Source organism: Pelmatolapia mariae, linkage group LG18 (genome assembly GCF_036321145.2).
Source record: "Pelmatolapia mariae isolate MD_Pm_ZW linkage group LG18, Pm_UMD_F_2, whole genome shotgun sequence".
NCBI lineage: Eukaryota > Metazoa > Chordata > Actinopteri > Cichliformes > Cichlidae > Pelmatolapia > Pelmatolapia mariae.
Window position 1 is genome coordinate 21798562 of NC_086243.1, and position 9981 is coordinate 21808542.

Genomic DNA, 9981 nt, shown 5'->3' on the forward strand with positions numbered 1-9981 from the left:
CCTTCATAGTCATTAACTTCATATACGCCCTGACATTCATACAGAACAGGAAGTATGAAGGGTCATGACTGATGGAGAATACCAAGCCACATTTTTCATTAGAAAGAAGAAAAAGAAGAAGAAGACCCATAAATCCTGGGATATTTCCTCGTTGCACCTCTCCGGGATCAATTTCTTATTTTTTGACTTTGTCGAAGTTGGAGGACTGATTGGAAATGGAACAGCCGCCACTGAATCCGGGGAGGATCATTTGCAGCCGGTGCATTTGTCACGGAGACATGCATTTTGCAGGGCCAACCCCTCGCCGTGACCCCTTTTGAATCCTCCTAAATTCACCGAAGATGCGACCTTGATCTTTTCCTTTACCTATAATAAATGCGGCGGTGCACCTGTGGGCGGGGCTGCCGCTGCAGAGGCAACACAAAGCAGATCAGATGCGTGCTCCACTGCAGACTCATGTCCTGAAACACTCTGCTTCAAAGCACGTGGGTCAGATTAAATTCAGACAGCGCTATCGTTCATGTAGGCACCCTGTGGATTTTTTTTTGTCTTTACACTAAAATATCTTTGCAAAAATAAGTAATAAAGAATAATAAAATTAAAAAAACAACAACATTGGCTTTTTGTGTCACCAAGGGAGAGTGAGCAGTGGTGCAGAGATCACTTTCATTTGGCAAGCAGCAGCTATGTACCACGCGTATTACACCAGTGGGTGACTCAGTGGGAGAGCCGAGGCCTGCAAACACTGCCTACGCAGGTGTTTTTCAAAGTGGGGTCAAGGGGCTGCCCAAAGGTGCTGTAGTGGGATTGCTACTTCAATTTTCCTTTTTCTCCCTTGCGCTCCACACAGTGAAACAGAGAGAAAGACATGCAGTGTTTCAGATCACACAGTTTACTAGATTCTCTCACTCCTGGGTGGTTTTGTGCTGAAGAGAATTTGAATAAGAAAAGAAAAAAGGTCTCAATCTGAGGCCCTGCATGTGGAGATGCTTCAGGATTTGTCCCTTTAGAAGGCACGTGAACACACATAAATGTATTTTATGGCACAGTGAAGCAGATGATCACTCTCTCCCACTCTCCAAGGCTTTTTCAATGTGGATTCGTTGTAAGGAATGTAGAAGTTATGAAACCTTGGAGATTCAGCTCTGGCTGATCTTCCTCCCCCATTATTTCAGAATTACCCCTCCAGTCTCCTCATCTCTCCGTTTCTTTCTCTTGCATTTCACCTCCTAGAGAGAGAGAGAGAAAGAGAGAGTGAGAGAGAGAAACAGGGAAAAAAGGGAGACTTGACAGAAACCAACTTGTATCAGTGTCACTTTGTAATGGTCGACTAAACGAAAATAGCACCCTAATTAGTCAACCTTTCCATTATGTGTGACACTTACATTTGTGGGCGCTTAGCCCGATTGATCTTTTTAGGTTATTAATTGGCATAACACTGCGAATGACCTCCTCCGGATCAGGTTGGAGGTTGTTGGATTTTTCTTGTTTTGCTGAGGAAAAGCATAATGATTCACTACAGAGCCATGATGAGAACATAAGATTAAGAGAAAGTTCAAACAAATGTCATGGTCTGAGACAGACGGGGAGACAGGCGCGGAGACAAAGGGAGAGAGACATAGCTGCCTGTTGTGGATGTACACAAATAATGCAACCACCCACCCACTCACTAGCCTCCCCTACACAGAAACACAAACACACACACACACAAGCGCAGAGTCTCCCCCCCCAAGCCCCACATTCAGTCTCTCACACACATGCACACAGACATGGGCCCGTGCACGCAAACACACACACACAGCAGATTAGAAAAGCTGATTTATTGGTTGTAAAATGTTAATATAGCTATCAGCCGTGCTCATGAATTGTTAATTAAGGCCTTGACATGCTCGTCACCTAAAATGTTAATGAGGTGAGATTGCGTCAGGGCCAAGAGGTCTCTGTGAGCTACTGAGCAAAGACAACAGATGAGCCGAATTCACGAGCACCCCCACCGCCACCATCACCCACCATCCTCCCTCCACGCACACTATAATAGGAAAGGCTGACAGCACCTGAGATGGGTCGTGCCCATTTGGTTACAGAGTAATTAAATTAATGAATAGTAATGTGAGAATTAAATGTTGCAATAGTGAGAGAAAATGATAAATATGATCTATTTTTATCCACCACCAGCCTGTATATGCAGTGACCTGTTCTAGTTGACTGACTGGAAGGAGTCTTTAGTGTTTATTTACTACTTAGGAGAATGTAAAAATGAGATGATCTGTGATAATAGTGAGTGATAATACAGTTTCACCCTACTCTAAAATAGTCCAGAATGAAGGCAACTGCTATATGTCACTGTTATAAGGCAATTCCAGCGTCTTCAGCAGTACCTTAACCAGGCTCCATCCTGATTAATCCACTTTAATAATAAAGGACACTTTGAGTTCAACTTTAAAATTTGATGTCAAACAACAACAGCAAGGCTGAGAACGGGGCAGCGGTGAGCCAATCAGTTAATTATTAATTCACTGCATCTGTGTTTGATTAGTTGAAATGCCAGCTATAGGAGAGGCCGGGTTAATCAATGATATTTAAAAATCAATTTGTCATAAAAATCTGTTGTGTCAAAGTGAAACGTGAAATCCAACAACAAGCCTTACTGACAGTCCTGTCAAATTTCAGTTGCGCTTTAAAAAACAAAACACAACACGGTTAAAGCAGTTCTTGACTAAATCTTTTGCTCTGCTCTGCTATAACAAGCAGAAATAAACTTGCAAGCTTGTTTAGACACTACTTGAGTCCCACTGCAAATGAGACTTGGTCTGCCTCTGAATTAAATAAACGCTAATTGTATACACATGGATTGATTACTAATTGGGCCTGCAATGGACAGACTCTCAGGGGACAAAAGTCACAGGAGGCCTCCTTGGCCAGAGTCTTTGTATAGTGTAGAGTGACAGTCAGCTTGTTTTGTTGCAAAGGTAGATCAAACAGCTACACGGAATATCAAAGACTGAAAAAAACAGATACAGCTCCACTACACAGAGACACAGAACGACTTTCTGTCTCTTTGAGTCTTTCTGTATGAGTTTGGGGGTGTGCTTTCATGTCTGCGCCAAGGGGCCAGTCTCATAATATAGCTACGTGTATAGCCTACAGTATAGCCAATTAATATTTACAATATACTTGTTTTTGTTTTTGGATTTAGGATTAGAAGAAAGAAAAAAAAATCATGTTTCTTCTTAGAAAAAGAAAGCAAAGCAGTAAAATATTAAATCCCTAATCCAATTTGTACTCAAATGACAAAAAGGTGTACCTAATAAAGTGGCAGGTGAGTGTATTTCTTAAACACACTGTCTGTCTGCTCCTGTTAGCCAACTCAGGCCTATCATTTATGAACACTCACCTCTGGTTTGCCTAAGGTAACCTGTTAAAAGTTCATTCATGATGCTTAGGGAGGGCTCTGTGGAAGAGCGAGCATGTGGAATAATATCAGAGCAGAGATTTCCTGTGTTGCTGATCCTCATTCAAAAGTGCAGACTCCAAGTTTTTGCTGTTTATACAACAAGTTAGTGAATAGAGACATGAGCCATGGTCTTCAATTCGTCCTAAAGGTTTTATATGTGTTAGTGGCTAATTACTGCCTTTCAACTATTAGCTTATTCTGAAAACCTAATTTGGATTGTCTGAGGTCATGTTTCTTTCAGTTGTTGCTTGACTCTGACAAGGTTTATTCCTGTGGTGAAATCCAGACTCAGTTGCCAGTTTATTAAGCACGACTTGTTAAAATAAGAGCAGTCGTATTCAGCAGTTTTGCATAAGTGATGGCTTCACAAAGACATTTCAGAGTCCTTTTTGCTATTACACATCTCCTTATTTAAATGGTTGACAAAATATTAGAAGCTGTCATACTCTACAACATCTCTCTAAGACAGTTTTAAGATATGAAATTGGCTTAACTGCTGTAATGGATGTTAGTTACAGCTAGCTGGCTGCTTAATGCAGACACTCGTGTGAATATGCTTCATGAAAAATTAGCTGTTGTTGTTTTTAGGGTATTTTTGTCTCCTTTGCTTTCTTCATCTTTAAGTGTATTGTGAGTATACAGTTATACCAACTTTTGTCATTTTCAAGATGAACTATGACAATCACATTTTTTTTGCATACACTTGACATTTAGTTGGACAATGAAGGAATTTTTTTCCACTCAGTAATGGGATTACGGTGGCAGCTTGCTGCTTTGTGTCCCAGTTACATCTAAACCTCCAAGCCTCTTGTTCACTCCTCTGTTCAGTCCTCTGGGAGAGCTATGCAAATCTATCTATAAAGGAAAATTCTTGCTGTTGTAATTTGTTTTTTAAAATATTTATTTATTTTGTTCCAGCACATGTAAAAGTTTTTTGGATGTTTATTCTGTATGGTCTGTTTGGCTTCTGCCCACTCATAGAAAGTGTTCATTAAATACTAGTCACGCTGTGGTCTGAGATGCGTAGTAGTGTCCCCCACACTCCTGTGTTAAACTAGGACAAGGTGAATTTCACACACTGGCTGGCATTAAGCTTTGACTATAATGTGACTTTGGGTAGGGTTGGTAATCTTTAGTGTCATAAGTGAACTGCGCTGAGCTCGTGGTGGAGGGATGAGTTGAGAGCCTGGAGGTGAAACACCAGCTCGGAGTCTGTTTCTTTTCACACAAGTCTTTTTATTTGGTTTTGTGATCATAGTACATTTTGGCCTTTCAAGACTAACTGTTTTAGTTTAACAGTTTAAATCAGTTTTCTTTCAGCTAAGGTCATACAATACCGAGTAACCAGAGAAAAATGAATAAATCACTTCCACTTCTTCCTGATATACTCACATACAGTTTTTTCAAGGTAGGGAGGTAACTTGTTCCTGTTTGTGGCAAGTTCTACAACCCACCACAGCCTATACCCATATGTGGGTACAGGCTGTCTCATTTGCTCCAGTCTTTTCATGTAATTGCAGACTGACTCAATGATGCTGTGATCAGGCATCTCTGGGTCTCACACCATTTGCTGTAGGACTCCTCCTGACTCTATTTGTGGGGCTGCTGTCCTATACTGCTGAATGAATTTGACTGACAACTTCTCCCTGAGGGATGTAAAGTGAATAATGAATAATTCTGCCATAATATTACTGTCTGTGCTTGTAATTGATTTGGACCATATCACGCAGGAGTGCTATACACATAGACATTGTATAATGAATACCAAAACAATATATTCAGACTTTAATATTGCCTTGCTCGAAGATCGTCATTGTTAAACAACACCTTTATTTTTTTTTCTTTTTCAGCCATTCTGTTGTATTGATTTGTTACTTATTTGTTGTATGACCCAATTTTGGCTAGGCTTTAGCTGTTAGACAGATGGCCCCACATTTGAGTCTCAAATATTTTGATAATGCAGAGGAGTTTGAAGTCGACTCTTGCAGGGCAAGCCTAGATTCAAACCCAAATCACCCCTTCATCACTATGTTTGGCAGTTTGGCAATCAGATCATGCAATGCTCAGAGAAACTGAAAAAAGCCCAGGAGAACAGCATCATGTCATAGGGAATTTACTTGGATATCCACTCCTAGGAAGATTGGCAACTGTCGTGAATGTTTATGACTTGTGAATAATGTTTCAGAGTGTAGAATAATGGAGCTCGGATTGTTTCAAAATGGCTCTTCACTGATTGATGGACAGCAACAATTACTTTTTACACAATGCTGCAAACCACCAACTTTCCAAAGCCTCTGCTTTTACAGTGCTGCTCACACTTGCTGTTGATCAATTAATCAAGTGCAACTGATTAGCAGCATCATCATATGCACTCGATGGTGGTGATTACCCTCTTAATTCCCACACAGCAATAAGTGTGTAGTTACTTTTCACAGGATTGCGCTGTACTCTGTTTTCCATTAACTAACTTTGGGGGTCCTTTCTTGTAAAGCTTCCTTATGTATTGTGTGTTTTATGTTTAGAACAGATACGACATAGAGCGACTTGTCTTTTTGACATCTCTCAAACTTGTCAAGGAGTTTTAATCAATGAGAGAAGTCTATCTCGACCTTTTACCTTTCATCCGTTTAGATGTTTTCTTTGCATTTCATACATTAAAATATATTAGTAGATGAAATAAATTTATACAGGGTTTTCTTTTTTTTACACTCCTTTTGCCCTGTTTGGGAAAATTCAAACAAGAAATATAATACTAGAGGTATGAAGGAAGATTAATATTTGATTTTGTTGATCATAGTAAAAGAATACTACAGTGGTCTAACTGGGCTGTTACTCACAAACCTGTACTGAAGTCCAGGATTCAGTAACTATACCAGACAAATGCACAGGAGGTTACTGTAACAGCTTTGATTGTAAAAACCTTCCCATAGGGCTGAACTTCACATAAGGAAGAAAAAGCAGTCAATTCCAGCGAAGCCAACTAGTTTTCTTTATCCGAGTTGATGAAGTTCATCTTTTCACACAGAGAAATTTGTCTTTCTGACACCTCTTAAACTTCTCAAGGAGTTTTAATCAAAGCAAAAAGTCTATCTCGGTCTTTTACCTTTCATCCTTTTAAATGTTTTCATTTCGTGTTTTAAATTCTTTATCTTTCTATTCACTGTTTTGTCAGGCAGACACACGCTCCATCTTAATGTCACTTATTCAAGGACTGGACTGAATCAGATCTAAGTGATGTAACCCTATTTAAGAGTTTGTCCTTTTGTTATTCAGAGGGAACAAACACTTCTCCATCTGTGCTTTGTGCAAACGTGTGAGAAAAGAAGTAACCCTGAGCTTTGGCTTGAATGCCGCAGCATTTCTTGAAAAAGGCATACAGGCTTCCAAAAAATCTGACGCATTTTCTTAAGTTTGGTTGCACCTCAGACTTGAAGCAGAGTGTGACTCTTTTTGGTGCAGACACCCCAGTTTGGACATGAAGTTTGAGGTTGGCTGAGAGAGTTAAAAATTATGCTTTATTTGATTTACAGATACATGCTTGTCAGTCTTTCTAATGACTTAAGTAGAGTATTGATCTTATGCTGCGCTTTGAATCAAAGTAAATGTTTGTGCTGTAAATAGGAGAGATGGAAGTGATGATGTCAGAATGGTCCCGTAATGCTATGACCCACTTTGCGTATCACCACTCCTTTTACCGTACATATTCCATCAGTGTCCCTACTCTTCCTCCCCTGCAGCACATCCCCCGTTGTGTGCAGTGTCTCACTCTGTGCCAAAGCACCCAGCAGAGATTTACACAAAAGTAGTCATCTTTTTCAAAAAGATGACTACTTTTCAGCTAGGCCCAGAGAGAAGAGAAGAGGAGGAAAGAAAATGCAGATAACCAGTGGTCTCTGATCCATATTGGTGTGAATGTAATTGATTTCCCGCTGTGAGGAATCTGTCAGAATCACAGAACAAACGCTGGCTGAATAGTTGAAAGGGCAGAGAAAATCTGGGCTTTATCGCAAAGCTCTGTTTGCATATCCTTGTCAAACTCACAAGCAAAGTATATCACACATGGCCTTTGGGTAGACATCTTAGCATCATTACATCGCTCTCTGATAAAGCTGTATGCAAATTATGCTTATTTAAGGTCTATTTTTATAGGAACAGATGGTTCTTAAAAATATATATAAAAATATAGAGCTCAGTAGGAAAACACACATGGAGCAATAAAAACACTGCTACAATAAAAATACTGAATAAGAAAAACAAATCAGAGACGTTCTGCCTTTGCACCGTTTCTCCTTGTTTTCAGGAAATTGTGACAGCCTCACACTTTGAATCTTACACTGACAACAAATCTCCTCATCTCCCACCTACTGTGCATTTCTATATTACCAAAGTAACAACCAGAGCAATTCAAACATAGCATTCTTAAACAGTATTACAAACTCACAGAAGTCAAAGTTAAGATGCAGGATGTACTGGTTTGCCTTGTGTGTTTACTGAAGGTTTGCAGCATATTTTGCGCACCCTGAGACCCTTTCATGTTTTTCATACTTTATTTTTCAGACTAATTTAGAAATGGGTTATGTTTGCTTCTAGCAAGTCTGCAGGAAATACTCAAACTAACCAGAAATAATTAAAAAGGCAGACACTCATCAGCAATCATAGATTGGAAAGCCAGAGTCTTCGCTTTGCCCTGACCACCGCTCAGTTCACAAGGCACTAAACCCCTACACACCTCCTGTGGGCTCTCGACTCACAGGTGGATGAGCCTATTGCTTGTTGGTCTGTATCTGGCCGGGCTTCGTGGACTAAGCCCTGGCAACCAGGCACCCTCCCTAAAGCCTGGGTTCATGGCCGGAGTAACCCAGTAACCCTGATGGAGCTAGCTGATGTTTTTTGGACATCTGACCAGGATGTGTCCTGGGTGGCTCCTAAATTAGGTGTTTCGGGTATGCCCTAGAGCTGGAAAGAGTCTCTGGTTCCCCTCACTTAGACTGTCACCCCCACGACCCAGGCCCAGGTAAGACATTTGTTTATATAATGTCTCACAGTTGATCGTGATGCTTGTCAGAACGAAAATCACTGTTTTCAGAGAAATGTTTGGAGATCTGCAAGAAAGAAATATTTAAAGGTTTAGCTCTGAGAAAAGATAAACTGTTATTTCAATCCTTGGAACTACCCATCATATTTTAAGCAGCTCAGCCAATCTGGTGAAGAAGTGATTTAATCAATAAATCATGCCATGGTGCCTATGCGTTAAGGTTCCTAAACCCATTGCTCAAAGGAAACCAAAACATGGGCTGCATTGCTGCATCTTAATAAAGCTTTAAACAATTACTTATGAAGATAAAACACTAATAAGGGAGATGGGTACCTAGCCAAAAACAAACCAACAAGTTCAGTTTTGTTTATGTGGCACCAAATCACAACAACAGTCAACTCAAGGTGCTTTATATCGTAAGGCAAAGACCCTACAATAATATAAAAGAAAACACTAACAATCAGACCACCTGCCATGAGTAAGCATTTGGAGACAACAGGAAGGAAAAACTCCCTTTTAAACAGGAAGAAAGCTCCAGCAGAACCAGGCTCAGGGAGGGGCAGACATCGCTGCGACTGGTTAGTCGCATTAGGGGAGGCAAAAGATACAATGTGTCTTTAGATTTAGGCTGCCCTCATAACTAAATTAAATGAATGCAACCGTGGCTGAAAACAGGAGTACCAGTAACTCAATTAAGTGACAAAAGCAACTAAATTGAAGACTGGTGACAAAATAAGAACACTTCTCCTTCTTGGGCTTTATTTGTATGCAGCTGAGCTTCTACAACCAGATAGCACATGGGATTACCCAGAGTGAGGATGGAGAGAAGTATAATAAGAATAAAAATATATAAATAATTGGATGCTTCTGTGTGCCAGTGCACCAAGACTCATCGAACACTATACCACTCAGGAACAGGCTGGTTTAAGTGTTTACATTTAAACAAGACAATGACCTGGATGCACAGCAGTAGCTTCAGAAAAAGTTGGAAACATCTTAGAGTGTTCCAGGTACCAGAGCCCAGTAGAGGATCTCTAAAGGGCTTCGAAACTGCCCGAGCTCTGATGCTTTCCATGCAGCATGGTTGACCTTTAGAAGTTCTCCAAGAACAATGGGAGAAACTTCCAAAATGAAACACCCTTGCAAGACCATGTCCAGGAAGATGTGAGGCTGGCATTGCTGCCAAAACCTCTTTTTGAAAACAAACAATTATCAAGAGAAGGATCTCGATACTTCTTTGGTTGGGATATTTGTATTCAAACATAAAATGTGGAAAACATGAAAAGATCTGGAAGCTTCCCAAATAGTTTTAGAACTACAATAAAGCATGACTGCTTTACTTTAACTCAGAACTAGCACATTTTGTCAGGTATATAAGCTACCCCTAATATTTGAAAGAAGAGGCCTGATTTTGTCTAAGCTAGATAAATCTGTCCTGTAATTCAAAAAGGCATAAAGAAAAGCACTGGTTAACCTGTATGTTACCCTTAGA